Source organism: Artemia sp. Qi Xiang Cuo, chromosome 10 (genome assembly GCF_049724085.1).
Source record: "Artemia sp. Qi Xiang Cuo chromosome 10, ASM4972408v1, whole genome shotgun sequence".
Lineage (NCBI taxonomy): Eukaryota > Metazoa > Arthropoda > Branchiopoda > Anostraca > Artemiidae > Artemia > Artemia sp. Qi Xiang Cuo.
The window spans coordinates 62,307,904-62,335,162 of NC_142803.1; the positions used below are offsets into that span (position 1 = coordinate 62,307,904).

A 27,259-nucleotide genomic window follows, 5' to 3' on the forward strand; every position below is an offset into this window, starting at 1 on the left:
AAATCCTAATTCGTGTTTCGTCTGCGAACATGTCTCTTATCTAACTGTCGCGACCCAAACAGGCCAGCACAGCAATCACAATGACAACAGCGCGGTCCCAGGCGGGGAATCCTTTTTGTGCATCACTCCATGTACACGCGGAAACCCCGAAGTGAGCCGATGATCGACGAAGCAATCAGAGTTATGTGCCTTGTGATTTGGCACCTTCGGCGTTTAATAGATCAGTTCGTGGCGTTCGTTTTATTCGTTCACTTTGGGTTTTCTGCGTGTACAAGGTGTGATGTGCAAATGGCACTAGCCGTTCCCAGGCTAGCGTAAATAGTACAGTCTGGCTCACCACTAGACACGTTGGGAGAATTATCGAACATATTTAATAAACCTAGGCAGTCAGAAAAGAAATAAAACTCTAACAAAGGAATAAAAATAAATCATATTTTAAGTTAATGTTTATGAAAAAAATTATGTCGAATAGTGAGAGGCGGGCACAGGGTTGGGAACCACTGACATGGAACAATCAAAAACCTGAAATTCAAAAAACAAAAATTCACAACATAGATCTAATAGCAGGATAATTGTAAATGTAGGATAACGTTCTCAATGAAAAAAGAAAGAATATTGAATAAAACAGCTGAATTCAACTAACTTTATTCCTCTCTGACATGTCTTATGACTTGATATTCCCATCCGAAGCCCCATAACTACCCCTGTTTTGATGGTAATATGTCATTCATCATACCTGCACATGGAAGAGATTGACAGGAAAATTGTCAATAGGATAATTACTTGACTCACTAAACTTAAAAATAAAAGCTAATAATCTGAATTTCAATATGTTTTGCAGCACAAAGAAGCCACTTTTATCACCCCTCAGCACTTAATCCTTAGGTCCAAGAACACATGCAGTTACACTTTATCTCTTAGGACCACTTAATGAGAAAGGAAAAAAAGGGACAATTATTTTCTAGAGCAAAGTAGCTTTTCTCTTATTGTGTAACAGAAAATTTAACTGTACAACTTACCGTTTTTAATGAAAGAATCCTCAGAAACCGTAATGAGATCAGTTATTTTTGGAATTTGTGTCAAGTCCATAAAAGATCTTGGAACGGAGTTAATTCAAATTATGAGAAGTATTATACTATCATCAATACTTGGATACGACACAGATCAGACACATACGACTTAGTCAGGAGAGTCCTAAAATACAAAACATATATTGATTGAAGATTAATAATGACTCTTTAACGACTGCAAAGCATATCTTATCTTAATACAGTTGAAAACACAGGCTCAAATTCCTTCAGAAGTCAAAGGCAATATAAATCTGATTATCAATTTTAAGAAGAAGGTGCAAAAATTTAAAAACTACCTTTTTGATGTAACTATTATTAAAAGTGAAGTTGTTAATTTTAATTCACATTAGCCTTTCACAGTAAAAAAGAAAAATACAACTTTTAGCTTATTCTGTTAGCTGTTATGGCTGTTAGCTGTTTTCTTTCAGTAAACTTTCCAAGCCATAAACTATTTGGTTAGAAAATTTGGTTTAATTCCTGTAATGATTAGGGCTTTGGAAATGTGACAATAGATCTAAAATTAGATCCAAAAAAACATTATGTAATAGAATTGTATTTATCAATTTAAAAATTAAGTAATTACCTTCTAAAGAAATTTAAAATTCAGATCTAAAGTGAAACTCAAGCAATTTAAAAATTAGTTAATTGAAAATGAATCTAGTATTTTAAAATCCACTAAAATGTAACAATATTTGCATAAAAAATTCAGAAAATCAATAAATTGTTTAGGTTTACTAAGGAGGACAATCTTTTTGGGACCAATTTATGATAAGGTCTTAACTTGCCTTCAATCACTTCTTTTTTAAATATGCCTTCAATATTCTGGCCTAAAAACAATTTAGATAGGTCAGAAGTTTGAGAAAATTCGTTAAGAGCCTTAATTTTGGAATAAAAAACTATTAGTGTAATTGACATCACTTTATATACATCAGTATTGCAATGAACTTATCACATGCTTAAAGAGCAAAAAACTGATAATTGCGAAAATATTTGTATATATTTTGACAAGGGATTACAGCAATTCCAAAATCTTAAAAAATAAAACCTAAAGTTTGAAGCTTAGTAGAAATCGTTGTTAGAAATCGGACTTGCTGTAATAATCAAATATCTTTGAATAACCTTCAGTATGAAAAGACATTTAATTGCCTAAAGAACAAAAAACTGGTTATTGCAAAAATATTTGTATATATTTTAAGAAAGGATTACAACAAATCCAAACCCTTAAAAAAGAAAACCAAAGTTTTGAAGCTAAAAATAATCATTGTTAGAAATCGGATTTGCTGTAAAAATCAAATATCTTTGAATATCATCAATATGAAAAGACATTAAATTGCGAAAAGGGCAAAAAAACGGGTAATTACTATAATATTTTTATATATTTTAACAAGGGATTACAACAATTCAAAAACCTTAATAAAGAAAACCAAAAGTTTGATGTATTATATCATTCCTCATATATTTATTCCTCAAAATCTTAATAAATTTTTAATTTCTTAAAGTTATAAAAATGAAGACATTTATAGGAAATTTTTTTCAGTAAATTACAGATTATATTCTGGCTTTTGGAAGGCATAGGAGGGGTTTTGAACCCTATTCATATTAATTTCTGCTCGTTTCGAGTTTGAATCTGTTATTTACTTTAAATTTTGCTCGTTTTGGGCTTCATTCATTTATTGACACTGATTTGTGGAAGTTGTATGCTTGGTAGTTTCTTTGATTCTGTTTTTGTTCATTTTTGGTTTAATGGAGTTCTTTACTTTTTTTGAAAAATTTATTTTGTGGAAAAAGTTTTTGTTAATTAATCTTTGAAGTAGGAAGAGGGACGCTAAATTTATTTAGGAACTTAAGGAGGGCGATAGACACATGAGTTCTATGGATGATGTCTTTAACGTGGATATCCCACTTTAAATTCGAAGAAATTATGACGCCAAGTAGTTTAAATGAGGACAGAGAAATTTCAGGAGGGATAGCATTAAGAAACCAGAGCGAGGATTTGAGGAAACAAAACGGTATTATCAAGGCCTATTCTCTTTCACTGGGGAACCTAGGGAACCATCACCTAGTTCCTATAGGACCTCACCAGTATAAATTTTGAACCCTTCTTGCCTTTGTAATCCACCAAAACGAAATCACCAGGTTTTATCGCATCTGTTTTGTTTTGATCCATGGCAACCCTTAAGTCTTCAGATCCGAAAGAGTCTTCCGAGTTATCGTCACAAACAACACCCTGCTCCTCTTCACTTTTGTTACTGGGGTTAAGTATTTTGGTCATGCCTTTCTTTTGGCTGGTGCTTTGGCTTCTTTCATGACGCTTTTTTCTTTCGATTTTGATTTATTGATTGTTTTCCTGTCTCCTTTCAGTTTCTGCCGCATGAATAGCATCTTTCAACGGTGTAGATGTAAGTACCTTTGACTGAACAGGTTTTCTGCCTCCCTTCCGATTTGCAGCTTCTCTCTTAGGTAGTGGAGCTATATTTTCTGGTTGAAAAAGCAAGGACCTGGATAAATAATGCAACTGGCGAGGGAAGTCACCCACGACTCCATCAGTCTCTGGCAAATCATCCTAACATGCAATCGACTGTTCCTCTGCTGTAGGAAGAAGTGCTCTACTTTTAGTCTGCAGAGCAAGGAGAAAATCACTCTGTTGCCAGACATCAGTAACGAAAGGGAAGATACAAGGCTTTGAAAACCCACTGACAATGTTTGCAGAAGTGATTGCTTTTGGGAAGGATTCTCCAAGCAACTGACTTATTCTGTACTCAGTCACTGCTCTGCCAGGGTGAGATCTCAGGCTCTGGTGGTTTGTATCAATCTTAAAAGCCTTGTTATATGATATTTAGATTATTTTGAATGAAAGGACTGTCTCAAAATTTCTATTGGATATATCTTAGGAAAACACGACGTGTTTGTGTGTGTGTGTGTGGGTTGAGGGTAGCTATGCTTTGATCACTGACTCTTAAAATGGGCACTAGAACTTACGATTACCAATCCAAGGAGTCCCTTCCGATCTCTCGGGTTTGCTTCAACCCGAAAATCCTTGTTATATGATATACAGACTATTTTGAATAGAATGGCTATCACAAAATTTCTATTTGATGCATTTTGGGACAATACGACGTGTGTGTTTGTTTAGCTGCCCTCCGATCACTTTGACTCTTAAAAAGAGCACTAGAGCGTATGATTACTAATCCAATGAGCCCTCTCCGAAGCTTATATGACCAGGCTTTCCATAAAAACCTTATATGCGCCAAGGACATAACTTAAAACCCTTACTCTGAGGTTGGGGGGATTTGTTATCCTGAAAGACATAATTTCCAGACCTTTCAAATACGTTGAACTAAATGGCCATGTCAAAATTTGGATTGAAGTGTTTGGGAATTGTTTTTTTCCTAAAACCATATTTTAACTTGGAGTACACATCTCCCCCCCCCCCCAGCATTACTTTTCGACTTTATGTATGTCCCAACACAAACCAATATTATTCAAAAGTTTTATTTTATCAATTCAATACACGTTCCTTTCTTAATATTCCTCCTAAAACCATTTTTCAATTTGGAGTACACGCGCCTGGAAATTATTGAGAATATGTTATCAGATTAATATAACTGTTTCAGGGTGAACTTTGATGGTTGTGTGTAGATGAGAGAAGACATATACTTGTTTTTCTACTTCTTTAATAACATAGGTTAATCCAATTATCGAATGCTATTTACCATTACTTTCACTCGCAATATGTTGATTCTTGCAATTGTGTACTTAGAAATATAGACACATCATCCAGGGCATAGTGATGAATAGTCCAAGCGATGTAAGACTTTGTTTAGTTTTTGTTTAATACTACCTCAATAAAGACAAGAGTCTGAGAATATTGCGACATTTCAGAAAAAATTGGGGAAAAGCACCACCTAAAAGTCAAAGAATCTTAATGAAAATAATGCCATCAGATTAAGCATAATCGAAAATCCCTAATGTAGAACTTCCTCCTTTTTTATTCGCTTATTTTCGCGTTCCAACGTGGCAACGATAGTGAGAATGTGGTACAGCTCTAAAATCTTCTTTATTCTGAAACATCCAAATGAAAAATTTAGAAAATCGTAATTTTCAGGTATGAATATCAATCGAACAAATTAGATTTCATTTTCACTGTCCTTGGTACCTCAAATGCTTTAGCAACTTTTTTCCCCTTGATATTCATTCAAATTTTCTTCATAAAGCCGGATTTGAGATAGATCTTCTTGAAGCGTCTGAACACAATTTAACGGCACATTCTCAGGGGGCTTTCGGGCTAGTCCCTCTCTCGACCAAAAATGCTCACAAAATGCCAAAATGTGTTATTCCCTCTTCCCATAAATAATTATGTACATACTTGTTTTGTCTCTGGATGAAAAATGGAACAAATTGCACCGAAGACTCGTATAGACTCGCATTTTCCAATAATCTAACTGTAAGGGTATATTTTTTCGGCAACAGCTTTACTCACAGTTGCCTAAATTCATAGAAATTAGGCAACTGTCATAGAACCGAACATAAAAAAAAAAATTTTTTATGAAAAAAAAATATAAGTAATTAACAAACTCCTAGAAGTAACAAGTTTTTATAAGTAAGTAAAAAACTCCTAGAAGTAACAAGTTTTCGGTCAATGTTGACAAATTGTTCTTAGAAGTAACATATATTTCTTAAGTTTTAACGCGTTATCTGTTAGAAGTCACAAGTTTCCTATCATAGATATCAAATTTTTTATAGAAGTAAAAATTTTTTCGTTATGCTAACAAGTTTTCTACCAGAAGTAGCAAGATTTCCTTAACACTAACAAATTTTTTTCTTTGAACTATCAACATTTTCCCAAATTAGCGTTGGAAGTAGAAAAGATGTCTACTCCAAGTTGAAAAAAAAAGGTTTTAGGAGGAATATTAAGAAAAGAACTTGTTCTGAATTGATAAAATAAAAACTTTGAATAATATTGCTTTGTGTTGGGATATACATAAAGTCGAAAAATAATGCTGAGAGGGAGAAAAGATGTGTATTCCAAGTTGAAAAAAATAAAGGACCCTCCATCCCTCTGGTCCATTTATTCAGGTCAACTGAAAAAAAAAATCAAAGCTTAACAATCACAAAAAATAGACAATTAAAAGTAAAAAAAAAAAATACCACTGAAAGAGGGTTTTCTGCATTAGTACCCAAAAAATAAAGTACAAAATATAGTCTCAAAAATTTTAGCAGCTGATTTCAACTAACTTTATTCATCTCTTACTTGTATTATGATTAGCTATTCCCATCTGAGCCCCCATAGCTACCCCTGATGTGTTGGAAATATTTCGTTCATCATCCCTGGACAGAAAAAAGACTGACAGAAAATTTTTCTCCAAGACAATTAATTGTCTCACCAAACTTAAAAATTAAAGCTAATAAATAGAATTTGACTGTGTTTTGCGCCAAAAAGAAGCCACTATTAACACCACTCAGCTTTTAATCATTAAATCAAAGTACCAATACAGTTAAATTTTTTTTCTTAGCATCACGTAATGAGCAGGGAGAAAAAATACGGATAATTATTTTCTAAAACAAAGTAGCTTTTCTTTTATTAAGACATTAACTGTAAAACTTACCGTTTTTAATGAAACAATCTTCAGAAACTGTGTTGGAATCGAACATTTTCAGAAATTGTGACTAGTCTATGAAAGATCTTGGAAGGGAGTTAATACAAATTATGAGAAATACAATACTATCATTAAAACTTCGATACTACACAGATTTAAGTCAGGAGAGTCCTAAAATACAAAAGATATGAGGATTGATAACGAAGAATTACTTTTAACCACTGTAGAGCAGATTTTATCTTGATACAGTTGAAAGAAAACCCAACTCCTTCAACAGTCAAAGCCATTACAAATTTGATTATTATTTTTTTAGAGGGTGCTAAAATACTAAAACTGTCTTTTTGATGTAACTAAATTTAAAGTGTAGTTGTGGATTTTAAGTTATAGTAAAATTTCACAGTAAAAAAGCAAAATACAGCTGTTAGTAAATTTATCAATCCGAAATTTAGAAAATTTGGTTTACTTAACGAAATGAAAGCTTTATTCATGGTTTTAATACTTTAAACACATTAAAGTGTAGGCCTATTATGTACATCTTATGTATGTCCAAGCAATTTAAATTCTAATCTGAAGTGAAACTCAAGCATTTGCGAAATATTTCTAGAAAAATAAGTCTTTTGTCTTTTAATATAGGCTAAACTAAAATGTAACAACATTTTCCTAAAATATTACTGAGAAATTAATCGATTGTTTGACTAAGGATCTTCCTGGGACCCACTTATGCCAAGGTCTAAATTTGGCTTAAATTACTCTTGTAGCCAAATATTGTTTCATCTTTACCAATTTATTATGAAATCAATTTCACTCTTTCACTAAAACTCTTTAATTACACTTGAAGGTGATATTTAAATGTAAAACAAAACAAAAATATCCCTATTCAATATGTTTTATATATATCATGGTTACAGTGACAGCTGTAACATAATAACGAGCAAACCCAACCAAAAGTAAAAAAATACATTCTTTTTAGTTTAGTCCAAAAGTCAATTTGTTTTATTCAAATAGTTATTCAGAGGGTCAGAGACCTTCCGTCATTTATCCTACTCGCCTTATTGTGAGCGATTTGAAAATTTATTCTGAGCTTCATTTAAAAAGGCAGGGGAATGCTAAAATGCTTCATTTTGCGTTCTTTTAGTTTTCGATTTAGTTTCTGTTTTGGGTTTATTTTTTAACTGCGCTTATCCAAATAACTTGAAGACTATTATTCTTATAAATAATTAAATTTATTATTATTTTATTTCTTAAAATCTTAGAAATTTATTGTTCTGCAAAATCAATCTGTTTTCCGCAAAACACAATATGTCGTAACTGTGGGTTATACCAAGAGCTGTCATTTACATCTTCCTCCACTTGTCGCATCTTCATGTCACCTTTGGGATAGCTGTTTGTGCCTCGCAATATTCCTTCCAAATTAAAGTTTCCAATTTGTTTTTAGAACTCTTTAGAGAGCACGTGACGTAATGTAAAAGGCCAATCCGATTCATTTGGAAATTGTGGAGATGACAATGCAATTCGACCAAACTAACAGCAACCTCCAAAAAATCACCTTCGTAGGCTAATATTTCCTCTAACTCTTTCCTTTTTGCTTTTATTAGATCTAATAGAAAGAATTCACTTTCGTCAACCAGTAGTGATTGATATAATTGTCCTAGAACAAGTGATAACCCAGCAAACAAAACTCTTGATGAGGTCAAAGCTACCAAAAGCCAATGGAGTGCAGCTAAACTAGCAAATAAAAAAAATCCATTTCAATTATAATTCATAAGTTTGTTCATGTTTATTAACCTTCAAGATTTAGTTAAGGGTGATGGACCTGGGGTTTTGTGACCTTTTTTGGTTGTTCAAGTAAATATAGTCTTCACTTTTAATAGATCCCACTTATCCACTGAATATTGAGAGAAGAGTGACCCATTGTTTGCACTATAGACATTCGTTTTCGTTTTATTCTTCTGTAATAACATCAGAGCTGGAAGTTGTTTTATAATGTGGGTTCTAATTACTTAATAATTTAGTTCTTTTTGTGGGTTTAGTTGTTGTTTTACAGTGTTATATTTAAAAACAAGTGTAGTTTTTTCTCTTTGAACTTAAATATTTGTTTTGTTCTTTTTGGTTTTTTACGTTGAAAATCCTGGACGTTGGGCCAAAATATGTGGGATTTTTTAAATTAAAATGTTGTTTTGTTTTTATTTTTTGTTTACTTGGTTGAAATTAAAACCAGTTTTTCTTGCTTAATTTTTTGTAAATAGAAAAGCAGTGTGGTCTAGAAAATTATTTACATCTAGCCTAGGGGTGGCAAAAGACCAAATCAATTTTATTATTTTAGAATTTAGCAAAAAAAAACAGACCAATATAATTACGCAACAAAAGTTTTTAGAAAATTGTAAAGTAAATAAAATAATTCCAAAATCGTTTTGTTTCAAGCACCATTTAAATACATATGATGAAGTTAATCACACGAGAAAGGTAGATTTACTAAATTTAAATTATTTGTTGAAAGATAAACGTTTCCAGAGGTCACAAATTGTAAAAGAAATAGAATTGTTTTTTAATAGCCTTTGCGGTTTTTTTTAATACCTACCACTTCAATCAAATTATATCAATTTTCAAAAATTCTTTTGAACATGTTTTATGATTATCTAGAAAAAGATTAAACCAGAATTTTTTTGCAATTGAAATGGGAACATGAAAAATAAAAAATATGACTGTATAAACCTAAACATTTCCCGGGCCCAAGTATGATTAATTTAAGCAAAAGGGATGTAACCAAAGAATAAAAAGAAATGGTTGTGAATGGTGTAAAATTCGGACTAAATCCTAAAAAAGTACCAATAGAAGAAATAATTTCAAAGGTTGAGATAAGGATTCATAAGTTTTATAAAGATTTTAATAATAGAAATGATTTAAGACTGGGGATCGAGAATATTTTGATAATTTCCATAAGAACTTAAGAACAAAGATTTTTTTTTTTTAAGAAAAAAAAAATGATTTACGATTCTCTAATAATAACAAAAGCTGATAAAAGCAATACGGTAGTAATCCTAGAAAAAGATGATTACGATAGTAAAATAGAAACAATTCTAAAAGATATTTCAATATATAAAAACTTAACTCAAACCCAACTGAATCGTATGTTGCAAAATTAAGAAAGGATTTAGAAGACCTTAAAACTAATGGAAGCATCACACCATAGATGTATTACAAGTTCTTTCCAAAAGGATCAGTCTGCCCAAGAACATGTGGTGTGCCAACAATACATAAAACAGGTCTCCTCTAAGACTGTTAGTATCAACAGCTAATTCACCAACGGAAAAGATAAAAAAAATAGATAGCAAAGACACTTAAACTTTTATTATATCTCCAGAATTCTTATATAAAAGACTCAGAATTCTTAAAAAATAAACTTATTAATATCAAAATATCAAATGAACCTAGGCTGTTTAGTTTTGATATAAAATCCATGTATACATATGTAGGTTACCTTTTGATAAATCTTTAAGTATTTTATCCGAAAAAGTTGGCAAACATCAAAATGAGATAGAAAAATTATCTGCAGGAATTGAAGTAGAAACTATGTTTATATTAAATTTAGTTAAAATAACTAGTAGGTATACTAAATGTTTCAGGTTTAGAAATAATTTTTTTCATCAAATTAGGAGATTAGCAATGGGAGGACCCTTAAGTCTGCTGTCAGCAAATATCTATGTAGAGTATGTAGAAACTTTAGCTATAGAAATATATTTTTTCAAACCTAAATTTTGGGGCACATATATGATGTGTTAGTTATTTGGAATTGTGGGGAATCACAAATTGAAGCTTTTATGGAGCATTTAAATGACTTGGGGGGGGAATTGGTTTTTACAATTGAAAAAGAAACAGAGAATAAGTTACCGTTTTTGGATATTTGAATCCATGAAAATAATAATGAAGTAGCTTTTTTAATTTACTGTCAACCAACTAAAATCAAACATAATTTTTCTTTTGCATCAAATCTCCCAATCCAATTAAAAGGGACGTATTTATTTCTTTAATTTATAGGGTATTAAAATTAGAATCACCAGAATACATGAGTAGTGAACTAATTTTTATCAAGGATATTCTAATAGGTAATGGATATCCCAAAAAGATGATTTTTAAAATTATTGAAAAAAAAGTAATGGACCTAGTAATATTAGAAGAAGTTGGGTCAAATCAACATACAAATTACATAACTTTACCTCATATCCCAATATTGTCACAGAATTTAAGGAAAAAACTAAACAAATATAATATAAAAATAGCATTTTAATCTAGATAAATGATAAGCTCTTTGCTAAGAAATGGAAAAGAAGATTCCAAAAACATGCAAAGCTCATGTGGTAAATTATATGTAGTAAGAACACAACAGAATTTAGAAAATAGGTTAAATCAACACAAAAATGCCATAGATGGCTCACTAAAACATAATCAAAAACCGGAAATTTTTGAATCAGCTGTAGCAGAACACATATTTGACTTTCCTCAGGATAATATTTTATTTGATCAAAAAAACATTGTAGATATGTCTATAGGACTTTTGCAAAGTTTTAGAAAAATTATTGAAATAAAATAAAATATCTATGTGGGTATTAGTAATAATACAGATGAAGGGGATTTTAGAATAAATACAATTTATAATAGTTTAATTAGGAGCAGGTAAAATTGTCTACCAGTAGTGATTTACATAATTGTCCTGGAACAAGTGATAACCCTGCAAAGAAAAGTCAGGATGAGGTAAAAGCTGGCAAAAGCCATCGGACTGCAGCTAAACTAGTAAATAAAGAAAAATTCATTTAATTTATAATTCACGAGTTTTCTTATTAATCTGAGAAATTTAGTTAGGGGTGATAGACCTATGGTTTTGGGACCTTTTTTTGGTTGTTCAAGTAAATATAGTCTTCACTTTTAATAGGCCCCATTTATCCACTGAATGTTGAGAGTTTTTTCGTCTAAACTTCAATGATCAGGAGTTGGATATTCTTAGTCCACATTAGGCAGGTCATTTGTGGGGTATTTTTGAAAACAAATCTGATGTAGATTTACTTTTTAATTGTTTGTATGACTCTTTGAAAGAAATTATACTGGATACTTGTTATGCACCCCTGTTGAATCCAGGATCAAAGAGAACAACCCCTTTGAATCCTTGAATGATTCCTTAAGGGCTGATGGAAAAAAAATAGTCTTTGGAAGGCCTACAGGTCCTGTAAGCCATATAAACACGATTATCAACTTCAACTTTTTAAAGCTTATAGAAGAGTTTACAATTCACTTCGCCAGAAGCCTAAATTGTTATTTTACTATAGTTAATTCTCTGTGTGTGGTAAAGACATTAGGAAACCATGGCTAGGAATCAATTGTGTTATCTTCTTGGTCCCCTTCTGTCCCTTCAAGAGTTTAATTGATGGTAAAATCATAGAGGGTGAGCTGAAAGTGCAAGAGTGCTAATATTGCGAAAAATACAGCCTCTTCTGTAAGTCCTTCTTCTTCTCTAAATGGATTTAGGTCTTATCTTGGACCTCCTTATCTTAAATCAATGGTTTTGCAGCCTACTTATGAAGTTGAAATAGCCAGAACTGTTAATTCTTAGAAAGGTTCTTCATCTTCTGGCCCAGACAGAACTTATACTAAGGTTGTCGAGTTCATTCTTCCTGCCATGGTTTCCGCTCTTACAAGACTTGTCAATATGTCTTTTGAAAATGGTGTCTTCCGAAGAGCCTTAAAGCATGCTTGTGTTATTATACATTTTAAAGGTGGTTCACGGAAAGATCCTGCAAGATATTGTCCTATATCTTTCTTATCAGTGTTTAGTAAAATTCTTGAAAGAGCTATGCTTTTTCAACTTCTTAAATTTCTTAATTAAAAATTTTTTTTCATGATTCCCAGTTTTGTTTTATGGAAAATCACTCAATTGAGTATACACATGCAAATCTCTTGAATTAGCCTATGTATATACATTTCTTAACTCTAGTCTGGTACCTGCTACTCTTTCTTCTGATGTATGTAAAGCACTTGATTCAATAGCACACAAGATTCTTCTTTGAAAACTATCCCACATTGGAATTGGGAGTATTTATTCTTCCTTTCTATCATATTTATCTGGTCAAGTTATCTCAGTTGATCCTCTCTTTCCAACCCATCTGAAATAGAGTTTGGTGTTCCAAAAGGATCTGTGATTGGGCTGAAACTTTTTAATTTATGTTAATTAACCTTGTAAATGAGGCTAAAAATCTAAAACATACCACTTACTATTGTCTTTGTCAACCTGCATGTGTCACTAATTGTGACGAGTTATACATTTATAGCTTTTGCAGTTGACAGTACTCTTGGCACAGCAGATAGATTTGAGTCTGATCTCTGTTCAAACATGATTGCCCTTTTTGAAAGTTATTCAGTGGTTTGATGTTAATAATCTTGCCTTAAATGTTGGAAAGTCATGTTTTCTTATTTTCTCAAGTATTTCAAAGGCTTCTTCTGGTCTAAATGAAATACATGTATCCAGAGTTTCTCTTATTAGGCCTAAAAACGTTGCTTTTGATTCCTAGGCATCTTACTTCATCAAACTCACTCCTTCAATCCTCCCATTGATCTCATTAAAATTAAAGTCTCCAGAAGCCTTTGGATCCTTAAAAAATTTAAACACATTTTTTCAGGGTTAATTCTTAGATTCCTATTCTACATGGCCAGTTTCCTGCAGCCCTATGTAATAATATGCTTTTAATTTCTGAGCAACTGACTTATTATTTCTGCACTTCCTATAATTTACATATACCTTATACTCTGTCCATACAGTCTGACTTTTAACCCTCTGAAAGCTTGAAACATAATTTGGAACACTCTCCTGGAGTCTGCACAGAGCTGCTACTCACTTGGTATCTTCAAAAAGTATATTCAAGATTTTCTTGCAAATAATTATTTTTTTCCTAGTTCTCTAATGAGTTGATGTCTCTGGATTAGTTCTGAACTTTATTTGGGTGGGTGGAATCAAGTATTTATTCCCTTGCCTAGCTTGTATTTTGTTTGGGAGGGGGGGGTATTGTTTTGCTTCGTGATGTGAGTTTATTATTCTAAAAATGTTTGATGAATGTATTTTTTTAATTTTTTTTCTCCCCTGTTTTTTCCTGGCCATAGAGCAGTATGGGAGAGTCTTTATTTTTGTGGGTAATTTACCATTGATCTTGGTATTCACTGATATTTTTCTTGTTTTGTCTTTCAAAAAAAAATCAAATTCAATAAACACCATCCTAGGCATCCACCTGCTCATTATTCAGAGACAATTTCTAACAATAGAGCCAGTCTGCTGGATCATTAGAAGTTGTTCTATTTCAAGAAACCCTGCAGTATCCTCAGGGCCATAGTAAATGGCTTAGAGAATACAATCCATGATAAATCATCTTTTCTGGAGCCAGTATACTGAAGTCTACAGGGCAAAATGAACAAAAGCTATGAAAGCTTTTCCAAAGCCACAAATATATTTCTGGGAAGAGACCTAGATCTTGCAAAACTCATGTGAAACCTCTTGGCCAGGACAGAGGTTGAAAGACTTTACATTCATTGATTGCACTGTCTTTAAGACACTATTCTGTGAAATTTATATATTTAAATTGATATTCATAACTCTTTGGTTAATTTACCAGTGGATTGTGACAGCTCCACAAACTTTGGCAAAAGTGAAAAGAAGTTTCAGCAAACTGAAACTGGTACAACATTTATGCACAACAATGGATGATGACCGTTTTGATCACCTTGTAATGATGTGCTTCGAGAGTGCAAACCAATATATTTGACTTTTTAATTGAAGTATTGTAGGGTAAGATAGCCAGTACTTGGCAAGCTAATCTATGCTTTAACAGCTAATTCATTGTAAAATGTCTATCCTACTACCTAGAAAGCATATTGTTTCAAAATTGAATGTGTCAAAATCATCTTAACAAGCATGTGTTTTATCTTGAATATTTTAACTATAGGCCTATACAACACTCATAATTTCAAATATACTGATAGACAACAGTGGGCCTAATCTTGACAACACATTTATAGCTTGAATCTAATCTTGGAAAATGTGGTCTAATCTTTGACACAAGATCTTAAAGTTATAACAACACATCCTAATCACAGTCACAGTCAACCTTGACTTTCTCACAACTCTTTTTTTTAAACAATAAAAACTTTAGCGTGAAGAGCGAGGCGTTGAGGAGGGCACAGCCCCTTTCATATACGTAACAATTTCTGTTCGTGTTAAGTTTTAATGTCACTCCTTACTTTCAGTTTAAAAATTTTTTTTTTATTTAAAGGCTGCGAAAGCATGGGGTTCGGGGGGCGGCAGCCCCCCAACTGTACCTTTTAATCCCTGTACGTTTTAAGGTTCGAACTTGTGACTCAGCCTCTTTAACTCTTTAGAAAACGTAGTTTTTTTCAAATAATTAATGATATAGCATGTGTTTAAAGAAAAAGCATCAGTATAAAAAAAATTACTGCCAATAAATAAAAAAAAATCACCACTGATCATTAAAAAAAAAATTATTATACCCCCACCACCCGAAAGTGCAAATATAAAACCAACATTGCATTCTGATTCTAAATATAACATTCATTCACATAACAAATAAATTTTGCCCCCACCCCCCTGATGTGCAAATATATACCCTGATTTGGATATATTTAGGGGTTGGGGTTCAGTTCATTTGGTTATATTTAGGTTCATAATGCATTTTTTGTTGTATATTTTTGCACATTAGGGGGGTGGAGTATTTACTCTGTATGTAAAGGTATATTTATATCAATATTTTGTATTTTTGCCACTGTTGCATTAATATTTTGTATTTTTACCACTGCTCATTAAAAAAGATGGTATTTTTGCCACTGCTCATAAAAAAAACAGAATTAGCAATGACTGGGATGAACTCTATCTAAAGAACAACTTATTTGGTAACTCATAGTGGCAATTTCAAAAGATTTGCACATTATATTTTAGCATGGAGAATATTGTAATTTCTTTTTCATGTTTGAAAACAATGATTCGCATAAATATGTCGAACCAAACAATGATTGAATTTTATATGCCGCGTTTTTCAACAATGGGAATGTTTTTCGATCCACTGCATTCCAAAAGAACTCTGACATTAAGGACTTTAGCAAAATATCATTCTTAAGGTCCAAAATTTCTAACTCTAGTTCTTCTGTCTTACCTTGAACAAAATCTCCAATACATGCGGCTATTTCCGTAACATTTATTTGGCAAGTAAAAAGATTGATACAGAAGAAAACTATTGGCTCAATACGTTTAAACTGCAAAAATTTCTCTTCAAACTGTTTTTTCTAACTCTTGAAGATGCTTCATAAATAATGTCCCATTTAATTCATTGTCACCTAGCATTTTCTTCATATGTGGGGAATACACGAGAGAATTGATCTGCAGATGTGATATCAATAAATCCAATTTAGCTTTAAATAACTTTACAAAGCTTATCATTTCAGCTATGCTTTTGTCTTTGCCCTGCAACTCCAAATTTAGAGAATTCAATTTTTCCAAGATGTCTGTGAGAAATCCAAAATCAATCAGCCAGCCAGAGTCAGTTAGTTCATCATAATTTTCCTCCGTTTATAAATGTTTTTATTTCTTCAATTAAACTCACATATCTTGTAAGAACCTTTCCTTTACTGAGCCAACGTTCTTCAGTATGCAAAATAAGATCATGTTCTTTATCTTCAGTATCTTCTAACAGGGTCTTGAAAAGTCAGTGTTGCAAAGGAACTGCTCGAATAGACTTGATTATTGTAACTTTGTAACTATTTTCATGACGTGTTCAAATGGCAAAATTTTACAACACAGAGCTTCCTGGTGGATAATAAAATGATAGGACATGAAGTTTGAAAATGAATCATCCTCCATGCAGAAGGCAATAAATTCTTTGTTTTTGCCCATCATTTCTGGTGCCCCATCAGTGGTTATTGCAGACAGCTTGTGCAAAGGCATATTTATTGACTTGGCGTATGTTTTGAATGTATTATAAATATCTTCACCCCTTGTCTATCCTTTCATAGGTAATATTTGTAACACATCCTCTTTTACTGTGAAGGTACTAAACGCCATTCTTACCATAACTGCTAACTGTGCGCTGTCTTATATATCTGTTGACTCGTCAAAATGTAGTGAGAACCAGTCACATATTTCCAAGTTAATTTTTAACTGAGTTTGTATGTCTGTTGAAGTTGCATGTATTTTTCTTGTGACTGTGTTATTTGACAACAGTAAGTTGTCATTGCTGAGACAATGTCACGTTTGTTAGAAAATCCATCAAACAAACAATCGGCACCAGTCAAAAAAAGTTCCTTGAACAACTCACCATCAATGAAAAGTTTCTTCTTTTTTGCGAGCATGTGAGATACTTTGAAAGAAGCAATAGTGGCCTTTTTAGAATTTCCACATGTCTAGTGAAAACAGTCTGTTGCGCTGTTAGACTTGATTTTGGATTACAAATTTTTGTCTTTCTTACTTCAGATTTAAGAGGATAATTCACATTAAAAGTGCCATGATTTGTCTTAAATTTTCAACTTTAAAGAGTTCAACGTTATGTTTTTTCGGCACTGCAATGCTACTACCACACAACAAACAAACGCATTTATTTTTCAAATCAACGAAACAATATGATTCCTCCCAGTCAGTGTTAAAACTATAGGTTTGTTGTCTTTTACTTGGTCCACTCATTTTAGCGCTAAAATAAATAGTAAAAATATAATAATTGAACTACAATATAATATCAATGGTATAGTACAAGTCTGTTCTGCATTAAATGCATAAATATATAATAACAAGAACTATAACTATCTCCTCAACAAAATAGTCTATTCAAGATCATCGCTTATTAATACGAAAAATAAAGCACCTCGCTTTTGGCGTGTTAATTTTTTTTTATAGAAAAATCCTAATTCGTGTTTCGTCTGACGAACATGTCTCTTATCTAACTGTCCCGACCCAAACAGGGCAGCACAGCAATCACAATGACAACAGCGCGGTCCCGGGCGGGGAATGCTTTCTGTGCATCACTCCATGTACACGCGGAAAACCCGAAGTGAGTCGATGATCGACGAAGCAATCAGATTTATGTGCCTTGTGAATTGGCGCCTTCGGCGTTTAACAGATCAGTTCGTGGCGTTCGTTTTATTCGTTCACTTTGGGTTTTCTGCGTGTAAAAGGTGTGATGTGCAAATGGCACTAGCCGTTCCCAGGCTAGCGTAAATAGTACAGTCTGGCTCGCCACTAGACACGTTGGGAGAATTATCGAACATATTTAATAAACCTAGGCAGTCAGAAAAGAAATAAAACTCTAACAAAGGAATAAAAATAAATCATATTTTAAGTTAATGTTTATGAAAAAAATTATGTCGAATAGTGAGAGGCGGGCACAGGGTTGGGAACCACTGACATGGAACAATCAAAAACCTGAAATTCAAAAAACAAAAATTCACAACATAGATCTAATAGCAGGATAATTGTAAATGTAGGATAACGTTCTCAATGAAAAAAGAAAGAATATTGAATAAAACAGCTGAATTCAACTAACTTTATTCCTCTCTGACATGTCTTATAACTTGATATTTCCATCCGAAGCCCCATAACTACCCCTGTTTTGATGGTAATATGTCATTCATCATACCTGCACATGGAAGAGATTGACAGGAAAATTGTCAATAGGATAATTACTTGACTCACTAAACTTAAAAATAAAAGCTAATAATCTGAATTTCAATATGTTTTGCAGCACAAAGAAGCCACTTTTATCACCCCTCAGCACTTAATCCTTAGGTCCAAGAACACATGTATTGTAAATTTTCGTCCATATACATAATAGTCCAGTTTTTTGACCGCAAAAATTATTGCAAGGCATTCTTTTTCAATTGTGCTATAATTTAATTTTGCTTTCGATAATTCCCTGGATATAAATGTGATTGGATGTTCCTCATCATATGAGGATGTACTTAAAAGAGAAAAACCCACAAGCAATTGAAGAAATGTCCGAATTAGCAGACAGGCACACTGAAATTAGAAGGGAGGCATTCCCACAAAAACCATGGTTAGGAGGAAATGGTAGAAAAGAATACCCGTACACAGAGAATAAAAAGAAGGCGAGACAACACGGGGAAACACAAGGAGTATTATCCTGATAACGATTTCACTTGATTTGTCAATAAATCACACTTTACACAAAGTCAGATTTTATACGCTATGGACAAACCCCGAAACAGTATGACTTTACATATTACCACTATACTAAAAGAAGACATTACCCCTCAGTTTGCCGACGCGCGAAAAAAATTACGACAATAATTACAGAACAAGGGAAGAAGGGGCAAACAGAAGACAGGATAATCCGAGAAGTATTATCAATTCAAAAGATATGTCGTTCCTTGATGAGTGGGAGACCGCCCTTTATGACGAGCCACCGTGGAACGATGAAAAAGATAGTCATTGTACTCACGTCCAACCTGCCAGACCCTGGGATATCAAGGGCCAGCGAAATTGACCGTCTGATCTGGAGTCCGTGGGGAATACTCTCTCCCTGTCACTTCATACTTCACCCAAACCGTTGTCCAGTAACCCTATTCAGAGCTGTTACTCTTCATGGGAACCGACAATTATTTTCGGCAAATTGTATTCAGTGGGAGATGTATCCAAATTTCATTTTCAATTAGCATCAACGCGTATTTTTCGGTTAATTATCCCGGGAGAGGGAAACCAGAAAAAAGCGATTCATGGTTCGCTCAGATTTTTACTTCATTGTCCTAAACCCTTATCGTTTTCACAGGCCTGTGTATTTTCGGCCTTAGACTATTTGATTATTGGGCAATGCTATATTATGCCTCTGAATTATATGGGTGAGCAGAGCCAGATCTAGAGGTGGCAGGTGCCCTGGGTGGCATGTCCTGGGAGCAGCAAAACAAGCTAAAATTGTAATATTTATGGGCCAAAATTGTAATATTTTCAGTAGGGGTTTGTAGCAGGGGGCAATGAACTCTACATTTGCCCCCCTCTCCTGAGAAAAAAGCCAAGTTCAGCTCTGTATGTGAGTAGGACTTTCAATTTCCCTTCTAATGAATATCTTAAACTTCACGGGGAAAATAAAGGGGGAAGGGCATTATCCCAAAATGAATTTCCTGTGGGGGGATTGACATTTTCCCCAGGATGGAGGGAATTTTCCCCAGGAGGAATATTTGAAGGAAGAATTTTTCAGGGGAGGGAAAACACCTAAGCCCAAAGTTTCTTTAAGTGACTCTTTTCTTCAAATTAATTTAATGGGAAACATACAAAGCTAAAAGCATAAAGCAACAGCAACACTTGAGGAGAATATACAATTTGGGATAGCCTATATGTTTGACCACTGTGGATTGATGCTCTGCTTGGCAATATGGAGTATCAGTGCTCAATTGCTGCTGCAACAAGGTTGGGCAACAAGCTTACTATTTGTCCCTTTAGAAACACCTAGCAACTGAAATATCAACTTGATGCCCTATGCACCAGCAGCTCAGGAGTATCTTTATCCTATTTTTTATATATACTTGACCATTAGAGGGGGGAGGGGGAATAGTACATGAGTGGTTTTAGGAGCAAAATAAGTAATTAGGGATGATTTTTTATTAGTTTTAAGAATTTTATTGTACTTTCCTTTGAGAGGGAAACAACTAAAACAAAGCTTCAATTCTTTCTTCAAATCAAAAGAATTCCAAAGAAGCACTAAAGCAGCAAAACCTAAGGGAAGCAAGTTGAATACACAAATACAGTTCAAGGTACATTTTGTCACAATTTTTCAAAGATTTTTTTTTAAGGGTCTTTTAAGAGGTTGAAGTAGTGTCAACACAATGAAGAAACAGAAAATGTTTAAAAGTAGTTTAAACAACTTATTGTGTTTCTTTTAGCCAATGAATATATAATATACTAAAACAAAACACAAGAACATTAAAAATTATTACTTTATAATATCCAGAATGTTTTTATTAATCAGATTATCAAGTTTGCTTCCATTACTATACATTTTTCAATATTACATTTTGGCAAATTATGCACTCAATAGCTTACAGACAATAAAATTTAAAGCTAAGAAAATTACAAATTTAATGTAGGAGCTAGAAGGTATGACAGAATTGATGAACAATGGAAAAATTTGTTGCTAATGCAGAAAAAGCCTTTTTCAGAATTAAATATGGTACTAGTGTACAGTTCAGTGTCATCAGAAGAAAACACTATTAGATTCTGAAAAAAACCTTAAAAAAGACAAAAATACTTACTTAAATAATTCTTAAAAGTGCTTTGCTTTACATTATTCCCACACCCTCCCTAGTATACTAATTAAAAACCTGATTTATGTACTGCTTCAACTATAAAATAGGCCCTAAAAAACTAACAAATATGACTACAAAGTGCTTCTAAACCCCTTACCCTTGCTAATGGGCAAATATATAGCCAAGCCTAATTATATATTTCTTATGTATCTGGCAGTACAAAACTTTTGGGGTGGACCCAATGCCCGTAAACTGAATCAACATTAACAAATTCAACAAACTGAAAATACATGGGCAGGGGCATGCCAAGAGGGGGAGAGAGGGGTGCACTGCCCCCCTAAATTTTTTGGCTTTCAGTAAAGTTTTCACCAAAGGAAAAAATTTTACAAATTGGCAGAAGTTACACAAAATTCTTGATTTCTTCAGAAAATTTGGTATGTCAGGTAACAATTCCTGGTAAATTTGCAGTGAGTCATATAATTTAGCTAAGATTAAAGTGAAAAAATCATTTGATGACTTTTTTATGCTTTCATAATTCAATAATTGCTTCTGGGGCTAATTGCATCTTGAGCTCTTTAAGGGGCCCCAAAGGTATTTCCTTTTTGTAACCACACAAAGAGGTTATCACCACTAGTTGAGTTATCGAAAAGTGGTTAAAAACATATCACTAGCTTATAAGTAGGTTGTTCAATAGTAATATATTCCAAAAATACTTATTTATAACAATTCAAACCTCATTTATCAGGCATATCCAATATAAACCATTTCCCTACAATTTCAAGTCTTTCTAATGCCATTGACAAAAATAGTGCTGAATTTTGCTATTTGAAACTTTGCTGTCAACAATTCAGGGTATATTCCAATTCAGTGCATATATTTGCACATTAAGAGGGTTAGGGTGGGAAAATTTCAAGGAAAATTTGCAGTGAGCCATATAATTTAGCTAGGAAAAAAGTGAAAACATCATTTGATGCTTTTTCATGCTCTTTTATTATTCATATAAAATGCCTCTGGGGCCCCTTTAGAGGCTCAAGGCGCAATTAGCCCCAGAAGCAATTATTGAACAATGAAAGAGCATTAAAAAAGGCATCAAATGATGTTTTCATTCACTTTCATCTTAGCTAAATTATAAGGCCCAAAGAAAATTTACCTAATTCAGTAGAATTTATGAAGTTTGCCCCCCTCCCACCAATGAAAAGAAGCTTGGTATGCCCCTGTGAATGGGAAATATAAAGTTTGAGCAATATGTTATGGTTTTAAGATTCTGTACAGATTTATAATTAATTTGGGCACTTTTCTTGTTTATAATGTTCTTTTCAGATTGTTATAGTAATTTCTTCTGTTGAGCCCTGCTTGTTCAATAAAATTCTTTATATTTTACTGAATGAAATTCTTTCTTTATAATTTTCAGCAGCTATTAGTTAACCCTATTTCCTTTGTTTCTTCAATTTTATTTGTTCTTGAATATGATTTAATCAATTATTATATCACTTTAATTGAATAGGCTAGGGCTAGCCAATGAAGCACCAGTAGGGGGGAGGTATTAATTGTCCAAAACACAAAAAAAAATTTTTTTAAGCATGTCACCTTCTGAAGAGAAGCTGGTACTTATGCATTATACATAACCCACTACTATACACAAAATAAGTTGAGTTTGGTTAATGGTAATTAAATAAAATAGGATGAATATATAATAGTTTAGAAACAAATTTGGGCTACATATTTGCCCATTAAGGGGGGTGGGGGTAAAGCAAAGCATATATGCCTATTAAATAAAATAACCTAACCTAGGTACCTCTCCCCCCTAAACCCCAAAAAACAATTGTTTAAATATTGTACTCAATGAGAAGCCACACTTTGCAAACCATTTATCTTTTGCAAATAGCCATTTGATGTTTTTTGTCTGGTTTCCTTGTATGGTCTATAGCACTAGATACCCCAAAAAACAATTGTTTAGATATTGTCAACTCAATGAGCAACCAAACTTTGTAAACTATTTATCTCTTGCAAAAAGCCCTTTGACAGGTTTTGTGTCTGGTTTCCATGTAGGCTAGTCTAAAGCGCTAGATTAGTTATAATGCATGAGTACCAAGAAGTAGGGGCAAAGAACTTACCAAGATCAATCACTCTTTTGTAGTTAGTGTTTCCTTCTAAGTGGGCTAATCTTTAAGTAGGACTATTTGAAGCTATTTTTTAAGCCTAGCCTCCATCTAACTGTAAAATCCTAATAGCCTAATTGAATTACCTGTTGAAAATAAAACTAATATTAACTTCCACGTCTAATCTGACAAGTTTTTATCTTAGTTTAGGGTTAATCTTTCAGCTCAGTTAAGTTATTTAAGTTTTAATGTAGATTAGTCTTTAACCAGTTAATTAAGTTTGTAGATTGTAGGCTCTATATAGTATGCTATCTATTTATTATAATTATCTATACGTGAAGTCATACAGAGTAAACGTTTTTAAAAATACTTTCAACAAATTTTTTATTTGGAATTTTTGAAAGGTTTTGGCAACGTAAGTTTGCTTTTCTATTGCCTAATCCATAAACAAAGCAATGGTAAAATCATCAGTTGATTTTCTAGTAACATTAAATAAAAAAAAGGTTTTTTCAACTGAAAGTAAGGAGGAACATTAAAACCTAAAACAAACAGAAATTATTACGTATTTTAGGGGGGGGGGGGTGGTTCCCTCTTCAATACCTCGCTCTTTAGCCTAAAGTTTGACTTTTTGTTCCAAGTATTTAAGAATGATTCCTGAAATACAAGGGGAGTTTAATTAGAATATTAAGCTTTTTTTAAAGTATAATAAGCTTTTTTAAAGTTAAAAAAAACAATAACATAAAGAGCGAGGTCATGTTGAGTGGACAAAACCCCTCATATATGTGATAATTTTTCTTCGTTTTAAGTTTTGATATTCTTCCTTACTTTAAGTTGAAATTTTGTTCATACTTAATTACTGATTATTTTTTAATAACACCGCGAAATCCAGCTTTCCCTCCGTGGAGAGGAAAGCTTCACCCACGAAAAGTTCTACCATGGAAAGATCTTGTTACATAAAGTTCCCTCCTACCCGCCAGAAAAATACCCCCGAAAAATATATGTAGACTTCCCAATAGCCTACATACCCTATAACTTAATAATGGGCAAAGTTCATAGCTTGCAGTTCTTCCTCGGGGGCTGAGGGGACTCAATTATCCTTAAAGATATAGTTACTAGATCTTTTAACTATGCAAAATATAATGGCTATCTCAAAATTTTGATCAGACAACATTGGGGAAAAAGGGCGTTGGAAAGGGGCTAGCTGCCCTCCAATAAAAAAAGAAAAACGAGCAAAATGGGGTTTTTATAGGCCAAATGAAGATACTGAAAAAACAAAGTGAATATTTCGAGAGGACAAACGCCTCTCTTCTTCAGCGCGAAACGAAACGATGTATCAATAAAAGCCAAAAATTAAAAGAATTAAAACCAACCACCTAACAACCATAAAAGCGAGTTATTCGCCAATATCCGCGATTTGCACAAAATCCAAAAAAAAAATATGAACTTCCATCGACGGATACTAGCAAACAACTGACAAAGAGAAGCAACCAATTCATTCACTCGAAAAACAAAACGAACCAGCAATTAAATAAGTTGGAGAAATATGTAATTTGATTTCGGATTTTAATTAATGCATTTCTTGCAAGCACCCTTTGAGACCTAAGGGGTTGTTCACGTGTTTGAATAGATGACTGGGAAGGTGGTTCAAGGTTTATTTCAGGGATTACTAAAGTATCGGCTTCTCTTTTGAGAAAACCGAAATATTACTCGTTTATTCTTAAATCACCGGAATCTCTGTTTAAAGCTAGAACTAAATGTTGGTATTTATAAATTTCAACAGCTTCTCTCTAGTGCTGGACAATACCTTTGTCATGCGACATTAGGCTAGCTTGATTAAACAAAATAATATGGTCTGGGTTTTCAAAGATGTGCTCTGCAACGGATGAGTCAAAATTTTCTGTTTTTTTCCGCCTTTTAAGTGCGTTATTAATTGAACTAGAGTGCTGAGTTAATGTATCAGTTAATCACTGATTAGTGCTTCTGACGTAACCAAGGCCCTACGAACAAGGGATTCTGTAGACACCGGAGTTTTCACCTAACGGGATAGGGTCTTTAACTTGATAAATTTGGGACCTGATAGTTTTTCTGGGTCTATAATAAGTGTAAATGTTATTTTTCCTTAGATTTTTTGAAATGTGGTCTGAAATCCCTCTAACATATGATACATCGTTTCGTTTCGCGCTGAAGAAGAGAGGCGTTTGTCCTCTCGAAATATTCGCTTTGTTTTTTCAGTATCTTCATCTGGCCTATAAAAACCCCATTTTTGCTCGTTTTTCTTTCTTTATGTGATGTCAGGCCAATGTGGTTTAAGAAATTATCTGCCCTCCAATATTTTTGTTAACCTAAGAAGGGCACTAGAACTTTTGATTTCCGATCAAATGAGCCCTCTTTCAATCTTCTAGAATCACTAGTTCGATATAATATCTCCTGTGGAAAAAGAAAAGCAAAGAAACAGGCATCCTTGATCTTGCTTCCGGCAAAAAATTCAAAATTCTGCATTTTTGTATATAGGAGCTTAATACGACTACTGTAGGGTTCTCTGATATGCTAAATCTGATGGTGTGATTTTCATTAATATTAATTTATGTTTTAAGGGTGTTTCCCTCTTTTTCAAGCAGTGTTGCCATTTTTCAACCATTCAATTCAAATATTTAAGTATTTGTTCTTAGGCTACCCTCATCCAACACGGAGTTCAACACAGACTGTGCAGATTAGACACGGAGTTGGGTTGAACACAGAGTTGGGTTGAACAAGGACATGGAGTTGGGTTGAACACAGAGAGCCTGAAACCGACTTTTGTTGAATACCTGAAAACCCAACTAAAAGTGTTGGCTTTGTAAATAAGGCTGCAACTCCATTAATATCAATAATACTCTTCAGGGTCTCTGAAAAGTACTACCACGGCACAAATAGTACTACTACTTCTAACAACTCATCACAGCATCAAGCCACTCGAGGTAAAAAAAAGCTACACTAGTTCCTCCTCTATCCCAATCTGTTCAAAACCTCCCTTTTTACACCCTCACAGAATGTTCCAATTTCCCTTAAATCTTTCTTTAAGACATCTTTCCACCCCAATTGTGGGCGACCTGTTTTCTGTTTAGCCATAGCCACTTGGCCAAAAAGGTCAATCTTCGGAAACCTGTCATCCTTCATCCGCAGAACGTACCAAGCCATCTCAACCTTACTCTCTATCTCCCCAAAGTACTACCTACCAAAAAATTTGCGCCTGTTATTTGAGCACCAAAGTTTCCCTTTAGCTTAAATCACTAGCGTTATGCAAAAACCGTCTAAGTCACATTTTTTACGAAATTGAGTTATGGAATCCACCTCATGTAAAATTTCACGACAAGTCGTTTGGTATAATCAGAATCGATCTACGTCTTCAAATAAGGTCACAGTTAAAATTTGAATTTTCAGTCTAAGTCCTTTTACAGCAATTTGTAAATCGCAAAAACAAGCCAAGTCTTTGGATCCGGTGGTCACTGGACTTGGCATGTTTTTCCTTTTTTGTCTGTGGCCGCAGGATTGGGCTTGTACTGTTTTGATTCATAACCATCATCAGTGTTTACAAACCAAATGGAATTTCTGGAGGGAGAAAAGGGTGAAAAGATTAAACTAATAAAGCATTTTGCTAAATTTTTATTTTCTTGTGTTTATTAATTTAAAGGTTAATATTAACGTATTTAAGCTATTTTCCTTCTCTTCTTTTCATCTTGTGACTGGTAGTGTTGAATTGCTTTTGTTTTGGTGTTTCCTGTAGCTCTTGGTTAGCCATTAGGATTGCCTGACCCTCCTCACTCAGGAGGTTCAGCTACATCTGCTGTTATCATTATTATGAGGACAAAATCATAAGAGTCTGGTTAACAAGCAAGAGTCATCCTGGTCCCCTAAATCCCACTCTGGGGATAATCATGAAAGCAATCATGCTTTTAAGAAAACAGACTAAAGAGCTCCAAAAGGATTCAATATTGGCAGGGTCAATCAACGGTGTTAATTGTTTGAAGGTCAAGAATCAATCTGTGTTCAAAAAGGTTCTGGAGATAAGGAAGCTAGATTTGGCTGATTATCTAATGTTAACATTTTCCTGTGATAAGGATTACCATTGTACCAAGTTCACAAGGATTGCGGGACCCCCCCTCCCAGGGGCTACATGCCTGAGGGGCTTGTCTTTTTTGATAATATACCCTCAGTAAAATTTTTT

General features: G+C 33.5%; 1 long non-coding RNA gene across 4 annotated transcripts; it reads right to left on the reverse strand.

Annotated features, from left to right (window-relative positions):
* Positions 1 to 1,024: 1,024 nt before the first annotated feature.
* Positions 1,025 to 23,169, reverse strand: LOC148948008 (uncharacterized). Of its 4 annotated transcripts, none has more exons than XR_016142327.1 (2): positions 23,071 to 23,169; positions 1,025 to 1,194 (listed from the first exon to the last, which is right to left on the reverse strand). It is a non-coding gene; the product is annotated as an uncharacterized LOC148948008 (long non-coding RNA). The 4 variants fall into 4 exon arrangements; XR_016142329.1 differs by lacking the exon at positions 23,071 to 23,169 and adding an exon at positions 12,659 to 13,520; XR_016142328.1 differs by lacking the exon at positions 23,071 to 23,169 and adding an exon at positions 6,677 to 7,770.
* Positions 23,170 to 27,259: the final 4,090 nt, after the last annotated feature.